The sequence below is a fragment of the Chrysemys picta genome, chromosome 12 (assembly GCF_011386835.1).
Source record: "Chrysemys picta bellii isolate R12L10 chromosome 12, ASM1138683v2, whole genome shotgun sequence".
Classification (NCBI taxonomy): Eukaryota; Metazoa; Chordata; order Testudines; family Emydidae; genus Chrysemys; species Chrysemys picta.
Window position 1 is genome coordinate 23,622,051 of NC_088802.1, and position 16,313 is coordinate 23,638,363.

At 57.9% G+C, this 16,313-nt stretch overlaps 1 protein-coding gene and 1 pseudogene across 1 annotated transcript in view; one reads left to right on the forward strand and one right to left on the reverse strand.

The window, feature by feature from the left end:
* The window catches only part of LOC135974464 (maestro heat-like repeat-containing protein family member 1), a 936,803-nt gene that overhangs the window by 11,255 nt on the left and 909,235 nt on the right, over positions 1-16,313 (forward strand). The gene's annotated exons all lie outside the window — the stretch shown is intronic.
* Positions 2,660-16,313, reverse strand: part of LOC135974754 (fibrinogen-like protein 1-like protein) — a 22,103-nt pseudogene continuing 8,449 nt past the window's right edge.

Below are 16,313 nucleotides of genomic sequence, written 5' to 3' on the forward strand. Positions count from 1 at the left end.
CATCCTCCGTGACAACTGGGGCCTCTGGGTAACGCTGCAGTAGGAAGATGTCACGGGTTGCTGTTATTACTGTCTGAGTTGTGTTATCATTATCTGTCCTCCGGCTTTGGGTGGGTCCATGCTGTGGATTTGCTTGTGTCCCACAGTGTCTAATGGGGTTGGAATCCCGCAGGTTTGTTATCCTGGGGGAGCTCAGCGTCCGTGTGACCAGTGCCAGGGACACATGCGTGTGTGTTCTCCTGGCCACATGGAGCCCACCCGGGCCGCCCTGTTCTGGGCACACCCTGGATCTGACTGTCAGCCGAGCGCCGAGCACTGGGCATATAACCAATGTTCTGACTTGACCCCAGCCTCATGGCCTGGCGATCCTGGCCTGTCCTCCCTCCCACCCCCCCGGGGACAAACACCCACAAAGATGGTTGGCCTGGAGGGGGTTTGGCTCCTGTAAGTTTTCAAGAGATGCTGGCAGGGCCGGACCGCAAACCACAGGCCAAGGGGCCACTGAGCACAATCACACGGTGACCACAGCCACAAGCTCCTCCCCATCCCTGCTGGATGAATGTCGGGTGAGACACAGAGACAGCGCTTGGGAGCCACAAACGCTCTGCCAGCTGGGCAAAGCTGGGAATGTGACAACAAGACAACACACCTGCCTTCAGATGCTTTGGGTGGAAGTTCCTGATTGCATGGGTGGGTCCCGTTAAGACGTTCAGGTTGTATATTTCCAGGGTGAGAACTGGGGCTGACAGGGCCAGCAGGCCGGTGAGGAGCAGGAGACGAGGGCACCGGGCAGCTGCTAAAGGGAAGAGCCGGTGAGAAGCTGGGAACACAAACCCGTCCTTCAGGAGCCGCGACTCCCAGTTCCCTCTGCCAGGACAGTGTCCCTGGAGCAGCCAGCTAAGAGCACGCTCCGCGGCTCCGCGCTCACAGCAGCCCAGAGTGGAGGGGAGCTGGGGAGCCAGGCGGGGCGATTGGGAACGTGGGGGCAAGGTGGTGACCGGGATAAGGGGAATTATGGGAGAGAAGAGCATTGGGGGAGGAGTGTCTGGAGGACTGGACCAGGGTTGTGGGGGAACCTGTGGTTCTGGGGAGCCCCCTGCATGGTTGCTTGAAGCTGCAGCCTCTGTTCCCTGGCACAGCCCTATGGGAAGCCCTAGTTGCCTTACTGTGGAGACAGTTACTGTTGCCCAGCCCAGATTCCCAGCTCAGGCCAATCCCACAGTCAGGCTCCCCCGTCATCCCCCTACACACAGACATCCTCCCCACAGATTTCCAGAGCCCTGCTTAGCCCTGCCTGCCCCCACCCCTGCTCCGCCCATGGCCTGTCTCCCAGGGCCCAGCCCACACCCCGTGCTGCCCAGCCAGCATCCCTGGCTCACAGTGGCTCTGCAGGGCGCAGTGGGATCAGCCAATGCTGCTGAAGAGGGAAGATGAACATGCCCCTTTTCTGTTGGCAGCTTGCGTGTGAGCTCACGGCCTGGGAATGGGACTGGCATCAGTGCCAGGTGCGGCTCAGGAACAAAGAACAGGGATTTCGCTGGCCAGACCACTGTCTAACGTCCCAGGTCCCCATCCCCCCGTGTGCTCTGAGGGGAGTGTGAGAACCTGCCCGTGGCGACAGGCAGGGGCCGGCCAGGAGCCCCGGATTGGGAGGGAGCCGGGAGATTTCAAAGCATTTTCAAATGTTTCCTATGAAAGGATTGATCGGCACAAGCTGAATGATGGTGTTACACGGAGCAGCTCCACGGTGATGCCGAGGGAGGGGGCACTGATCCCTTCAGAAAACTGGGCCCTGCTGACTGCAGGGGCAGGACGGATGTAGAGATGAAGAGCCAGGCCCTGTGCTAGGTGGCATGGGAGCACCAGGGGCCTCTTTCCTCCCCTCCCCCTGTCTGTGCAGGAGTGGGGCAGGGTTCCTACCTTGGGCCCAGACAGCACTAGGGAAAGGGACCAGTCCTTGCACCAGGCCTGCGGGCCGCCATAGGGGCATTGTCCTCCGCCAAGGGGTGCGGCCAGACTCCTAGCTAACTAGTGTGCAAGCTGCCATGGGACCATGTGCTAGCTGGGGAAACAGGCTGCATTTTACCACACAAGCAGTGGGATGCATTCGGCCCAGTGGTCTGGGGCCTCCCCACCCGGTCCCTGCTGGCACATGGCTCCAGCCAGCAGGGTCCAACCCCACGAAGATGCCCTCGGCCCCAGCCCCTGGGCACCATTCTTTAATTTAAATGAAGTGCTGCAGAATCCAGGGACCTGGCCGCAGCATTTAGGCCCAGCGTGATACCCCATAGATGGGGGCTGCCACAGGATGCCCTGGTATGAGGCACCGCACTCCTGCTCCAGGAGTCTGCACATGGCCAGGCAGAGCTGCGGGCAGAGCCTTCAGTCTCAGGCGAGGAGCGGCTCCGCCTGCAGTGGGAGTGGGATGGACCCTGCCTCCGCCCTACAGGCTCTCTGGATGTGGTCCGGAGGGCAGGGGGCCCAAGGACTCCTCTCTCCCAGCACTAAGGGCCCAAGTCTCTCCTCCCGCTCACATCCCCTCTTTCTCCTCCCCCAGAAAATCCCTCTGGCCCCAGTCTCTCCTCCTCCCCGCCCCAAATGGAAGGGCTGGTGGCCTGGAGATTTACTCTTGCAGACCCATCCCAGCAGCCCCGTATGCTCTGCCTGTGAACCTGGTAACGCCAGGCATGTTCTCCAGCAGCGTGGTGCCCATGGGAGCACCCGGAGAGACAGTGACAGCAGGGCACAGAATTACCATCTGCAGACCTCACTGCTTAGAAGTGTGTGTTTATTTCAAAGCCTGGATCCTGAGGCAGGGCCGTGCAGAGGGTGTTTGAGAAGCTCCCGCCATGCTTGGGATTTCACCTTTCCAGTGACCTCTAGGCCTGCTCATCGCATCGCCGAGCTAAAATGACGCGGAAGAGTCACTCCAGCCGAACGCTGGTGCATGGGAGTCAGCCCAGCGGAGAAAGGCCCAGTGGAAAAAAGCTCAGAAAGTCTGCAGGGAGGGAGAGGAGAAGGAAAGTGTCCCCGTTTCCTGGGTAACCCTGATACTTCCCCCAGCAAGGCCTGTGAAAGCGGGCGGGAGGTTTGGCCATGATACACTCTGACCCTTTTCCCTCCCTTCGTGGAGCAGGGGTTGGCCTCACTGCAGACAGGAGGGTGGGGAAGGGGGGACTAACATAGGACGCTGGTTTGATGAGGATGACGGAGGCTTGGCAGTTCCCGCTACAGAAACTACCTCAAGTGATGCTCCCTTTGATGTTCAGTCGAACAGAATGACAAGCCGAGTACCACCAGCCCCCACCAGAGCTAGACACACAGTTCCCACTGGAAGTGTCCTGATCCAGGTCTTTAGCAGAGAACTTCATGTTGTCATGCATGGTGCTAGGATTGTATGAAGCCATGGCGTCCCCTGCAATCCCAGTGTAAGAGCCCAGCCTCAGCCTGTAGCCTTTGGACTCGTCTTCCAGACCGAAGAGGTTGTAGTCTGCGTATTTCATGGTGCCGGATGAATCGTGGATGACAAACCTGACCTGGTAGACCTTCTGCTTGGCGATCCGATAGATGTACTCCGTCCCCAACCAGTAGTCATCCTGCACGTTGCCAAAGCCGTACTTGTAGGTGCTCCAGGACTCAGCCCAGGTGATCTATGTGTTGTGCCGGTTCCGCTGGAGAACCATCCAGCCCTCACTGGTGCTGTTCAGCTCTCAGTAGATCTCGAATTGATGGAGTCCTGTGGGCTGGATGACAAAGACGCCACTGACCCTGTTCCAGGTTATCTCGCTGCAGTCCTTGGGCCAGGCTGTGGGCAAAACGAAACAAGTTGTCAAGAACAAAACGTCATGGAACAAAACCCCGCTAAGAGTTATGATCACAGTGGAGTTTCCATAAAAACTTTCCTTGGCCTCCTTCCCAACTCCTCCACCGAGGAATAGCAGCTGCATCTTGGCCAGATCAGGATGCGCTGAGGAGTCCTGGAGGTGAGCTCTGGTCTCTAGCCTCGCGCCAGACTGATGTCCCCATAGCTGTGTCTGAGGGAATTCTCACCACTGGCACTCTGCTCCCAGATCTCTGCAGTGTGTGTGTGTGTGTGTGTGTGTGTGTCACCCCTGTGAGGGGGGACAATGCAAGCGGGACACACTTACCACTTACCCTGGGCTACCCGCATGTCACTGGCTCTGCTGCGCCGGAGGCTCCCTTTCCCCTGATCTGTGTGGGGAGGAGAGAGCCGAGTGACGTGAGGGCTTTACAGAGGATATTCCTAGCTCCACAGCTGGGCGTATTCTCAGCACATTCGCCTCCCTGTCCCTCCGCTGGCCCAGCTGTAGGCCTCAGTTATCCGCTGGGCACTGGGGCGCCTCTCCCTGCTGGATTGCTCCAAACTCTGACACCTGCGGGGAGGCAGGAATTCACCCAGAATCCCTCCAGAGCAGAGACCCACCCTGGTACCCTCCTCAGCCTGGCCACAGCCCCGCGTCGCTGCCAAGAACCATCAGCAGGAGGGGGCCGGGCACCAGTCCCAGAGGCCTGATAGGCTCTGCCTGCATCGGGCACCAACAGGCTCCTTCCCTCTGGGCCAGGGCCCGTTCGCACATGCGCAGGGCGGCTCCCTGGGCCCAGCTCCCAGCCCTGAGCTCAGGCTCCCCTGGGCCCTGCTGTGTCCCTGCAGGGACAGCACATGTCTCTCCGACAGCCCCTTCTCGAAGGGTGGGAGAAGGGCTGGCAGCAGGCAGGAGAGGCAGGATTTCCTGCCAGCTCTCCAGCCAGCCAGGGCTCTGAGGGACGGGACGGGAGGCCAGCTTCTCCTGTGTGCCCATCCCCAGCCAATCAGGGCTATGGCGGCAGGGCCAGTCCTCAAAGCACTGCTCCTGATCCATCCAGTGCGGGTGTCATGACTTCGACTAACCCAGACTCCCCTTAGCTGCTCTACCTGGCTCCTGGCCGCTGCCCTCCAGTCTGGCCCAAATGCAGCCACCAACCTCACCGCCCGCTCCCGTGGCTCTGCCCACACCACCCAGAGGCCGATTAAGGTTTATTGGGGAGCTGGGTACAAAGAACATTTGGTCTCCCCAGCTCCCCTCACCATGGGGTCCTGCCTCTTGGTCCTCCTCTTCCCCCACAAGGCTCCACTCCCAGGCCTGGCCGGAAGCTGGCCTGTGGTAAGAGCTGCCCAGGTAGCCCAAGTCACAGTGGGGAGGCCCGGACTCTCCACCTACCCTGGGGATACAGACTGTGGGCTGCTCTCAGGCTCCCTGGCCCCCACCCTGGGCAGGTGGAGGGGCCAGGGCTCCCCACAACTGGCCCCGGCTCCCTGGGCGCCTCTTACCACAGCCAGGCTCCAGCTTCCAGCCTGGCAGGGGACAGAGCCACAGGGGAAGAGGACAAGCGGGGCCACAGTTCTGGAGCCAGTGGCACCCTCACTTCTGCACAGGTTCCGGCGCTCCTGCAGGGGCCCCCAAATTGGCTGGCGCCCCTAGGCACGGGCCCTGTGGGCCTGTGCATTAATCTCCCATTGGTTCTGCCACCCTTTACTCATACGGATAACAGCACTTCAGCACCCCTGCACTCAACACTATCGTGAACTGTACCCAACAGCAGGGCCGGCTCTAGGTTTTTTGCCGCCCCAAGCAAAAAAAATTTTGGCTGCCCCCCGTCCCAGCCCTGGGCTCCTCGCTGCACCCCCCTGCTGTCCCAGCTTTGGGTTCTCCCCACCCCCTGCCGCCCCAGCTCTGGGCTCCCTCATTGCCCCCAACACACACCTCCTGCCGCCCCAGCCCTGGGCTCTCTCCCCCCCTCCCACACCTGCACCTCCTTCCGCTGCAGCCCTGGGTCACTGGTAACTCGCTCCCATGGCAGGTCATTCAGCATGAATTTTACATGTGCACAGAACACAGACAGGATTGGTTCCCATATGGTTACAGAACTGCAGTAAAGTGGAACGATTTTCAGCTTGTGTGATTGGAGGATATCTGGATGCATATTATAAGACTGACATACATAAATGAGGAAAAGTTGAGGTGCCTTTATTATTCTTTTCTTCCACTCTTTCTTTCTATGGGGAATTTGCCAATGCAATATCACTGTCTTCCTTTTAAACAAACAAACAAACAAACGAACAAAAAGGCAATGGCTGTTGAAAATAGCAATTCCAGTCCTAATAACCACTGGGAAGCATTTCTTGCTCAGTTTTATCCTACTTTTTCTACAGCAAGTTACAGTGGATCAGTAGATTTGATTTGGGAGAAATGAAGTAACAGCTGCCCAAACTGAGCTTGAGCACTCCTGAATTTTGAGGTGTTCAAATCTGGAAGGCAGGTGCGGGGGGGAGCTGTGGCTCCGCAGGGGAGCACGGCAGCATGTATGCAGCAGTGTGTCTGGCACTGCGCGGAGCCAGACAGGCTGGTCTGAGTGGCATGATAAGGGGGCTGGGGGGTTGGATGGGGCGGAGGTTTGGGGGGGCAGTCAGGGGCAGGGAGAAGGGGGGGTTAGATGGGTCAGGGGTTGGGATGGCAGTCAGGGGACAGGCAGCGGTTGGATAGGCATGGGAGTCCCGGGAGTTTGTCAGGGGACAGGTAGGGGGTGGGGTCCTAGGGGGAAAGTTGGGGCGGTCTCAGGAGGGGGCAGTTGGGGACAAGGAGAAGGGAGGCTTAGATAGGGGGTGGGGTCCTGGGGGGCAGTTAGGGAGAGGGGTCCCGGGAGGGGGTGATCAGGGAACAGGGTGCAGGGGGGGTTGGATGGGTTGGGGTTTCTGTGGGGGGCAGTCGGAGGAGGTGGATGGTGGCGGGGGGGGGCTACCCTCCCTGTGGACTGTCCTATTTTTTGAATGTTAAAATATGGTATCCCTACCCTTCAGAGTGCAGCTCTCCATTCATAGCAGGCTGCAGCATGAGGTCTTACCTCCCTCCCTCCCTCCCCCTCTTTCCTGTTGGTAGTGGCCAAAGGAATGCTGGGAAATGTAGTTCTTTCCCTGCTCCAGGGCTGGCTCTATAGGAAGGGAGCTAACCAAGGAACTACAGCTCCTAGGACCCCCTGTTGGTTCTCAGCTCCCAGGCTGGATCCCTGCCGCCCCTGCAAATGGGCTGCCCCAAGCACGTGCTTGCTTTGCTGGTGCCTAGAGCCGCCCCTGCCCAACAGCACCCAAAACAGATCCCTTTGGCAAAACAGCTCCATCGGCTCATTACCTTAGGGTTACCATACGTCCGGATTTTCCCGGATATGTCCGGCTTTTGGGGGCTCAAATCCCCGTCCAGGGGGAAATCCCCAAAAGCCGGACATGTCCGGGAAAATCAGGAGGGACGGAGGGCTCGGCAGTGCTCGGCCGGGGCCTCTGGGGCTGGGGTCGGTGGTGCGGGGCCGGGCCGGGGCCGGCGGTGCTCGGCAGGAGCCGGGGGTGCGGGGCCGGGGCCGGTGCGGTGCCGGGCAGGGGTCGCGGTGCCGTGCCGGGAGCCGGGGTCGCGGTGCCATGCCAGGAACCAGGTGTGCGGCCGGGCCAGGAGCCGGGGTTGCAGTACTGGGCCGGGGGCCGGGGTCGCGGGGCCGGGCCGGGAGCCGCGGCTGGGGGCGCGGTGCCGTGCCGGGAGCCGAGGTTGCGAAGCCGTGCCGGGAGCCGGGCGCACGGTGCCGGGCGGGGGTCGCGGTGCCGTGCCGGGAGCCGGGGTTGCGGTGCCATGCCGGGAGCTGGGCGCGCGGCCAGGCCAGGAGCCGGGGATGCAGTACCGGGCTGGAGGGCAGGCCCACGGGGCCGGGAGCCGGGCCCGCGGTGCCGGGCGGGGGTCGCGGTGCCGTGCCGGGAGCCGGGGTCGTGGTGCCATGCCGGGAGCCGGGGTCGTGGTGCCATGCCGGGAGCCCGGTGCGCGGCCGGGCCAGGAGCCGGGGTCGCAGTACTGGGCCGGGGGCCAGGCCCGTGGGGCCGGGAGCCGGGGTCGCGGGGCCGGGCCGGGGGCGCGGGGCCAGGCCAGGAGCTGGACCCGCGGTGCCGGGCGAGGGTCGCGGTGCCGTGCCGGGAGCCGGGGTTGTGGTGCCATGCCGGGAACCGGGCGCGCGGCCGGGCCAGGAGCCGGGGTCGCAGTACCGGGCCGGGGGCTCGCGGTGCCGGGCCGGGAGCCGGGTCGGGGGCGCGGTGCCGGGCCGGGAGCCAGGCCCGCAGTGCCGGGCGGGGGTCGCGGTGCCGTGCCGGGAGCCGGGGTTGCGAGGCCGTGCAGGGAGCCGGGCGCGCGGTGCCGGGCGGGGGTCGTGGTGCCGTGCCGGGAGCCGGGGTTGCAGTGCCATGCCGGGAGCCAGGCGCGCGGCCGGGCCAGGAGCCGGGGTTGCAGTACCGGGCCGGGGGCCAGGCCCACGGGGCCGGGCCGGGAGCCGGGCCCGCGGTGCCGGGCGGGAGTCGCGGTGCCGTGCCAGGAGCCGGGGTCGCGGTGCCATGCCGGGAGCCGGGTGCGCGGCCGGGCCAGGAGCCGGGGTCGCAGTACCGGGCCGGGGGCCGGGCTCGCGGTGCCGGGCCGGGAGCCGGGCCCGCGGTGCCGGGCGGGGGTCGCGGTGCCATGCCGGGAGCCGGGGTCGCGGTGCCATGCCGGGAGCCGGGCGCGCGGCCGGGCCAGGAGCCGGGGTCGCAGTACCGGGCTGGGGGCCGGGCCCTCGGGGCCGGGCCGGGAGCCGGGCCCGCGGGGCCGGGCGGGGGTCGCGGGGCCGTGCCGGGAGACGGGGTCGCGGGGCCGTGCCGGGAGCCGGGCGCGCGGCCAGGCCAGGAGCCGGGGTCGCAGTACCGGGCCGGGAGCCGGGGTCGCAGTACCGGGCCGGGAGCCGGGGTCGCGGGGCAGGGGGTGCGGTGTCGGGCCGGGAGCCGGGCCGGGGTTGCGGTGCTGGGCCGGGAGCCGGGGTTGCGGTGCCATGCCGGGAGCCGGGCGCGCGGCCGGGCCAGGAGCCGGGGTCGCAGTACCGGGCTGGGAGTGGGAAGGGCCTGGCTGCCGGAGAGCACAGGGGACCTGAAGCAGAGCAGGGCTGGGGATGGGCAAGAGGAGCTGGGGAGCTCCAGCTTGGCAATTCCCCAGGCTGAGGCTTGGTAAGGCCCAGGGTGGTACTGGGGCTGCAGAGGTGCCACCTGGGCATAGGCAGAAGCAGCTGATCCAACCCCCTTGGCAGCGATGAGTGGCCATGACAGATGCAGTCTTAGGGTTACCATATTTAAAAAATAAAAAAAGAGGACACTCCACGGGCCCTAGCCCCGCCCCTTTCCCATCCCCGGCCCCGCCGCAACTCCGCCCCTTCCCCAAAGTCCCCGCCCTAACTCCCCCTCCTCCCTCCCAGCCACGCGAAAAGGGCTGCCCGAGCGCTACCGGCTTTACGGTTTGCCGGGCAGCCTCCAGACCCTGCGCCCCCGGCCGGAGCTTCCCCAGCGCAGCTGGAGCCCGGGAGGGGAAGCGCCCAGCACACGTAGGTTTCCCAGAAGACAAACAGGCCCCTGTTCATACTCTGCAGGGGTTTTCGGGGAGGTGTTTAACACGGCAGACATGATGCGTGGGACACTGCGAGCTAACAGCACCGTGTGTCCTGTGGGGTGACTGTATCTTACAGCAGCAGGTTCTGCACCCCCTCAGCTCTCAGCAAACTCCTGTACCAAGGGCTCTCCAACAGGGCGTGTGTGCTGAGGCCACCGACACCAGCTGCCAGGGAAAGGAGGAGTCTGTGGAGTCAAAGGATCTTGCCACTCATCCCAAATTTTGGCTGCAAACTCCCCACACCTGCAGTAGTGAGGGACACGGCCCAGTGGGTCACAGCCCTGGGTCCTGGATCCCACACAGTCTATCAGTGGTGCCACTTTTCCTGCAGAAAGATCATGACCCAAAGCTTCTCCTCTGCAGGACACGTTACAGCCTGTGTGTATCAAGCCCTTTCCCCCACACCCTCCCACCCTCTGTCACCAGAGTTCCTGCTCCCAGGGGCCTGTATAATCCCTGGGGATTCCCCTATGGCCCGGTCAGACAATGCATCCCAATGCCTTGTTCTGCCCTGCAGGGAGAAGCTGTGTGAATAACTCTTGTTGTTCTTCATATCAGGTTTTCAGAGACTGTCTCCCAAGCACCAGAGAGTGTTAGCAGTGCATTCGCCTCCCCTTCTCTGTGTCCCTGAAACCCTCATCCAGGACAAACCGTTCTTCTGCCCACACTTCTGTAAACCCCCCTCACCGCTCTACCTGGCTTCCGTCTGCTCCTCTCCAGTCTGGCCCAAATGCAGCCACCAAACTCACCGCCCGCTCCCGTGGCTCTGCCCACACCAACTTGTGCCTTCCAGTCCCTTCCCTGGCTCTGCAGCTCCTCCTGCAGCAGCTTCCAGCCCCCGCGCCTCCCCTCCAGCTCTGCACAGCCCTGCCCTGCCTAGCTCGAGCTCTGTGTTAATTCTGCACCAGTCGCCCTGCTGCCCGAGCACCCCCATCTCATCCCGTCTGCCCCTGCCTGGCTCGGGCCCACGCTGCACCAGTTCACTCCTCCGCGCCCCCTCTGCTGCCCAAGGCAACCAGCACCTCCTGGCTTTGTCCCATGCTGCTCCCTGCACTGCAATGGGCCAGCCCCTGTGCCCCTCCGAACCTCCCTCCCTCCCTCCCCTCCCTCAAACCACCAAAGAGCTCAGCATGGTTTGAATAGAGAGCTACGGTTGGATTGTAATTTCTCCCAGTGGCTTCAGGCCTCCATAATCCCCAGGCAGCCAGTGAGTGACGTCCTGGGGCCCCAGGGCTGGCAGGGATCCCTAGGGCCAGAGGGGAGGGCTATAGAAGCAGACACATGACACACCTGCCTTCAGGTGCTTTGGGTGGATGTTCCGGATTGCATGGGTGGGTCCCTTTAAGATGTTCAGGTTGTGTATTTCCAGGGTGAGAACTGGGGCTGACAGGGCCAGCAGGCCGGCGAGGAGCAGGAGACGAGGGCACCGGGCAGCTGCAAAAGGGAAGAGCTGGTGAGAAGCTGGGAACACAAACCCGCCCTTCAGGAGCCGCGACTCCCAGTTCCCTCTGCCCGGGAACAGCACAACTGAGAGCTGGGACTGCTGGACCCTCCCGCCTCGCCCAGCACAGCCTGGCACTGCCGCCCTCGCCCATCAGTCTGGCTGGGCAGCCGGCCACCGGCCAGGCATGCACGGGACAGAGAGGAGACGCTAGGAACCGGCCCCATTGGGACAGAGACTCCCAGGAGGGGGGCGGGTGCTGAGGAGTTTGGGACTCACCCTGGAGAAATGTTCCTGCCCCACAGAGACACTCCTGTGCCATGGAAATAACCGGGCAGGGAAGGGCGGGAGAGTGGGTGAGAGAAAGGGAAAATGGAGATTGGGGCTGGGGGGGCACTGAGAGCCCTGGGAAGGCCTGAAGGGTGGGTAATGAGAGCCCCACGGACAGGGGGGTGGCGGGTATGGCCACAGAGCCGCAGGGAGGGGAACCCTGAGGTGTGGGGGCTGGGTGGGTACTGGGAGTTCCTCCTGAAGGGACGGGGGTTGGTGTGACGTTATTGACATAAACTGGCACCGTATAGATCATTGTTGCAACCAAGGTCCTGTAGTGGCACCCAAATCTTGTATAAAGGGGGTCAAATGGGGTGTCTAGGACAAGGTTATGGTTTACTGGTTATGATTATGCTGTCTATATGTGTGAATCAGTTTTGTAGTTGAAGTTATGAATATTGGCTCTATACTGTCTGTATGGCGAATATTGGATCTATACTGTCTGTATGGCAAACTTATGCTATGCTTCTGGGTGACATCCCAGACAAGCTGAGATTAGTTCTGCCTAGCCTGCTTGATGGCCCATTAAGGACCATCAGCTATACAATGGACCCATTGAGAGAAGGCAGATAAGCCTTGTAACTCAGCAAAGTATGCAGGGACTGGCCCATGTGACTCCAGACTCCATTTTGCTGTAATTTTCCACAGTAAGAACAAAGAGGTGTTCTTACACCTGGAAAAGACTATATAAGGCTGATGCCTCATCTCCATCTTGTCTTCAATCCTGCTTCATACCTCTGGAGGAACTTCGCTACAAGCTGAAGCTTTGAACAAAGGACTGAGGACCCATCCCAGCGGGGGATGTATTCCAGAGACTTGATTTGAACCTGCAGTTTATTCCATCGCTGCTGCAAGCCTGAACCAAGAACTTTGCCATTACTGTATGTAATTGATTCCATTTAACCAATTCTAACTCTCATCTCTATCTTTTTCCTTTTATGAATAAACCTTTAGATTTTAGATTCTAAAGGATTGGCAGCAGCGTGATTTGTGGGTAATACCTGATTTGTATATTGACCTGGGTCTGGGGCTTGGTCCTTTGGGATCAGGAGAACCTTTTTTCTTTTACTGGGGTATTGGTTTTCATAACCATTTGTCCCCATAACGAGTGGCACTGGTGGGAGTACTGGGAAACTGGAGTGTCTAAGGAGATTGCTTGTGAGACTTGCGGTTAGCCAGTGGGGTGAGACCGAAGTCCTCCTAGTCTGGCTGGTTTGGTTTGCCTTAGAGGTGGAAAAAACCCCAGCCTTGGGCTGTAACTGCCCTATTTGAGCAATTTGTCCTGAGTTGGCACTCTCAGTTGGGTTCCGCCAGAACCGCATTGTCACAGTGGCGTAGTCGTGCTTGGATCCACAGAACCAGGTCAATTAAGCTTTGGGTCAGAACCCCACGCTATCCAAATTTGAATTTTGGGATTGAGAGTTTTGTTGGTTAAAGAGCTGCTGCAATGGCTGAGCAAAGAGCATATGAGGGACTTGGCAAAAAAGCCCTGGAAAATTTGTGTTCAGAAAAGAGGATATGCTTTAGAAAGAAAGCTACAAAGGAAGAACTGAGAAATCTGTTAATAGCCAGTGATCAGGGGGCAAGAGCACAGCCCTTACCTGAGGCTGCAGAAGATGCAGAAAAAATTAGGATGCAAAGGGTGACAAGTCAACTGCAATTTGAGCATGAACAGAAGCTAGCAGATCTTCGATTGCTGGAGAAGCAAAAAATAGCAGAATTAGAGAAGGAGGCTGCTAAGAGAGAGAAAGAAGCCGATCAAAGAAAGAAGGAGGCTGCTGAGAGAGAGAAAGAAGCCGATCAAAGAAAGAAGGAGGCTGATGAGAGAGAAGAGAGAGCTCGTAAGGGGCGTCTAGAGCTGCTCATTGCTGAACAGGAGACGGCCAGACTTCAGCTCCAAGTAATGGAAGAGCGGAGAAAGTCATCCCCACCTGGTACTCCACTTCCCCCCAGCCATGAGAAAAACTGGGAAAGGATGTGTCCCATTTACAACGATACTGAGGATATAGAGGAGTTTTTGTCTACCTTTGAACGCCTCTGCAATCTGTACCAGATCCCTGAGGGTCAGCGAATGCCTGTCCTGCTGACCAGACTGACTGGAAAAGCCAGGGAGGTATTTAATGACTTGGGGGAACAAGAAGCTTTGGATTATGGGCAGTTTAAAGATTCTGTGTTAAGGCGGTTCAAGGTTACTCCTGAATCTTACAGAGTTAAGTTTAGAGAGTTTAAAATGTCTAAGGATTGTACTTTTGTAGAATGTGCTCATAAGCTGATGGGTTTTGTTAAAAAGTGGGTTGTGGGAGCCAAGGCGCATGGGAGTTTTGAAAAACTGCTGGATTTAATAACTTTGGAACAGTTCTTAGACATTGTGCCTGACAATGTGAGAGCAGCTGTGTGTGACAGGGACCCTGAGTCAGTCCTACGGGCAGCAGAGATTGCGGATGCCCATACCCAAAACAGGGCTCGAGAAGGGTGTAAAACCCCGGGGAAAAGTAATCACCATTCTCCCCAGTTCAAGAGGAGGGAAGGATTTAAAAATAAACCTGACTCTTCTAAAGGAGTTCAAGGGGGCCTGGAGGGTAGGAACTCACATCCCAGGACGGAACAGGTTACATGCTATCACTGTGGTATCCTGGGCCACATGAGACCAGACTGCCCGACACTGAAGGGCAGCCCAAAACCAGCAACCCCAAATGCCACGGCAAATGCTAACCCTGTTGTTGTAAACTCACAGGCAAGCCGCACAGAGCCCAGCATTGGTGCCCTGTGTGCAAATGCTGTTTCTGTGGTCTCTGAAGAATTTGACCTTAAAACTCACATTAAAGCTAAATATGGGGGAAATAACGCAGAGTTTATTAGCAGTGCAGAAGTGAATGGAGTAAGGTGTATGGCATGGAGGGACACCGCAGCAGATATTACTCTGGTTAAAGCAAGTCTTGTCAGGAAGGAAGATTATTTGCCAGGTGAAGATGTAACTGTTGTAGCCTTATCTAAGTATTTTGTCAGGGTGCCTTTGGCTAAAATCCACCTGAAATGGAAGGGTTTGGAGGGCACCATGGTTGTGGGAGTAAAAGACATAATCCCTAAGGATATTATGATTGGAAATGATATTAAAGCTATGGTCAGTCAAGTCAATACAAACCAGGCACAAGAGAGGATTGATCCTAAGGTTGTGCCTATGGAGGGTTTCTCCAAAAGCTTGTCCTTGGAAAGTAGCTGTTTGGCTGTGAATGAAGTTTCTGAATGTCTATCTAATGTCTCAGAAGTAAATCTGGAATTAGATCAAGCGAAGGGAGAGGAGAACAAGGAGATTTTGGATGAGTCTAGGCAGTCTTGTGAACTGATGGCTTTATCTAGTCAGCAGTTTGGGAAGGCAAAGAGAGTGGAAGATGAGTGTCCCTATACCTTATCTGTTTCCTGTGCGAAGAATAGTGACAGTGAAGGAAATGTGCCTGTGTCTGTCAGGGGTATTGACTTGCCTATGGAGGAAGCTACCCCAGTCTCCAAGCAGTTGTCTGTGAACAGCCCGGTGTGCTGGGACAAGGGAAATGAAATCCCAAACTATATGTCTAGTAAAGAAAAATGCGTCTCCAACTCTTTTTTGTCTGTGGAGCAGACAGAAGGTGCCTTTCGGCCTGTGATGGTTGAGAGTAATTTAGCTGTCTCAGAGTTGGTTCTGGATTCAACTAAAGCCCAGGAAGGGAATGGTCCTAAGTTTGCATCTGCTGGGGAGAATGGCACCGTAACTAGGTTGCATCCAGTTAGTGTCTTAGCAAAATCCCAGAGACCAGAAAATTCTGGTGCTTGTATTTTGCCTGTTGCTCATGTGTGGTTGGAGAAGGGTGTAACAACTCTGTCTGATCAGGGTGATACCCTAGCCAGGGCACAAGGAGAGCGGAAAGGTAATTTGGTTGTGGTACCTACAGACAGTTTAACAACTTGTAGCAAAAAGGAAAAAATTCCTAAGCTTGTGTGTGGCAAAGAGAAGGGAAGTATTTCTAACCTTTTATCTAGGAAGTCTATGGGTTTGCCTGAAAGGGGATTGTGTAGAGATCTGCCTGATGGGCCAAAGGTGATCCTGAATGCAAGTAAAACCCAGACAGAGTCTGTTGTTGCTCAGGAAAGTGTTCCTTTAGAGCAAGCCCTAGGTGAAGAGGGTAAGGGCAGAATTTCTGTGAGGGGTGATTTGCTGCTTAGAAAAGCTCCTGGAGAAAGGAATCCTCATGGTACTTGGTGCAAGCAGTTCCCTGCAACTGAAGGGTGTGAGAGTGATTTAATCAAGGAAGTTTCAGTTCCTAGCAGCCAGAAATTGTCTGTTGTGAATGGATCCACTGACTTTCCTTTTAAAAGATCCAGTGTGGGTAGCTTTGAGAAGGTCTCAGAGGAAGTAAAAGTTGTTAAGGAATTGAGGCAGCCCTATAACCAAGTGGCTGTGTGTGGCCAACTTGTTGGGGAGACAATGGTGTTGGAACAGGAATGTCTCCTTTCTGATTCTTTAAACGAGCAGTTTGTGCTTCAGGGTTTGAGGACAGATTTGGTTACTGATGTGTCAGAGCAGAGCAGTTTTATGGCTGAATGCTTGAGGATGCGGGGGAGAGCAAGCAAACTCTTACCCGCAGACTCTTTGGATTTGTGTGGTATCTCTTTAAGGCAGAGTCCAGCCTTGGAAATTATAGCAATTAAGGATATGAAAACTGGTGGACTGGCTCTGGTCTGGGGTAGTGCAAATTACTTGCCTGGCTGGGAAAGGGAGGACTTGCTAATAGCTGTTAGCACAGAGGGCCCACCCCATCAGCCAGTGAATTCTGTTAAGCAAGAGAAATCAGGGTTTGATTCTGCAGGACAAGGAGGACAGAGAAAACTGAATTTTGCAAAGGGAAGCCACAGGTTAACCCTAAAATGCCCAAACTCCAATGGTATTGAGCCAAAGGGGTGGCATGACAAACATGATTGCAGATGGACACTTGCAATGAACTTGTTGTTATTGCTTAATTTTGTAACGAATGTGTTGCTATTCCCACAAACTGTAAAAATATACAATGTGTCTAATC